This window comes from Myotis davidii, unplaced genomic scaffold, assembly GCF_000327345.1.
Source record: "Myotis davidii unplaced genomic scaffold, ASM32734v1 scaffold992, whole genome shotgun sequence".
In the NCBI taxonomy this organism is placed as follows: domain Eukaryota; kingdom Metazoa; phylum Chordata; class Mammalia; order Chiroptera; family Vespertilionidae; genus Myotis; species Myotis davidii.
This window is the reverse complement of record NW_006283543.1, coordinates 258,965-260,578: the sequence shown is the minus strand read 5'-3', so window position 1 is coordinate 260,578 and position 1,614 is coordinate 258,965.

Below are 1,614 nucleotides of genomic sequence, written 5' to 3'. Positions count from 1 at the left end.
CTGAGCATGACTGAGGGTGGCATCGCAAAATCCGCCCTGCTCTGTGCATGACAGGGGGCAGCGCCCCAACTCCCCATTCAGCCCTGCTCTGAGCCTGACCAGGGGCTGCACCTAGGGATTGGGCCTGCCCCCTGCCACCCGGGAGCAGGCCTAAGCCAGCAGGTCGTTATCTCCCGAGGGGTCCCAGACTGCGAGAGGGCACAGGCCTGGCCTAGGGACCCCCCTTCCCCCCGAGTGCACAAATTTTGGTGCATTGGGCCTCTAGTTCTACTATAAGTGAAATAATATAGTATTTGTAAAGTTAGGTTGTTTATTTGAGATTTTCTTGTTTCTTGATGTGAGCATTTATTGCTATGAACTTCCATCTTAGAATTGCTTCTGCTGCATCATATAAGTTTATCTTTCTCTCACTTATTTCACTTAGCATAATATCCTCTAGGTCGCGCTGACCGGTTTGGCTCTGTGGATAGAGCGTCGGCCTGCGGACTGAAGGGTCCCAGGTTTGATTCTGGTCAAGGGCATGTGCCTTGGTTACGGGCATGTCCCCAGTGCGGGGTGTGCAGGAGGCAGCTGATCGATGTTTCTCTCTCATTGATGTTTCTAACTCTCTATCCCTCTCCCTTCCTCTCTGTAAAAAACTCAATAAAATATATTTAAAAAAAAAATATCCTCTAGGTCATTCCTGTTGTCACAAATGGCAAGATTTCATTATTTTTTATGGCTTAGTTTTATATATAAGTACTAGTGGCCTGGTGCACAAAATTCGTGCATGGAGAAGGTGTTCCCTCAGCCCAGCCTACACCCTCTCCAATTGGGGACCCTTTGGGGATGGGATCCGGCCTAAACCAGCAGTCGGACATCCCTCGCACAATCTGCAACCACTGGCTCTAACCGCTCACTTGCCTGCCTGCCTGATTGCCCCTAACTGCCCTCCCCTGCCGGCCTGATCTTGCCCCCAACTGCCCTCCCCTGCTGGCCTGATTTCTCCCACAACTGCCCTCCCTGCCAGCTTGATCGCCCCTAACTGCCTCTGCCTACCTGATCACCCCTAACTGCCTTCCCCTGCAGGCCTGATCTTACCCCCAACCACCCTCCCCTGCCAGTCAGTTCTGATTGGTCAGTTTCTATGCCAGTCAGCGTCAAAAGCTCCACCTCCTAGGCAGCCATTGGCTCCTCACAATACACCCAGATTTGGTTCTGATTGGTCAGTTTCTATGCCAGTCATCATCTCTGGTCCTATCTCCGGGCCTGATCAGAGAGGGGGGGCTGATCAGCAGCCCCAACAGAGGCCGGAGAGAGAGGCACAGCTGCTGGAAAAGTCCAGGGAGAAAAAGAGAGGCAATAGCTGATCAACAGCTGCCATGGAGGCTGCGGATCAGACCCTGCCTCTCTCTCTGGGCCTCTCTCTGAGCCTGATCCGCAGCCCCCTCAGCAGTCAGTGCTGGGTTGCTACGCCTGCACCCAGCACTGACTTCAGGACTGACTTCTGGTGTTCGGTGGAGCCTTCAGTCGGTTGTTATGGACCCTAGATTTTTATATATTAGGAGATATATATATATATACACACACACACACACACACACACACACACACACACACAATAGGGGCCCGGTG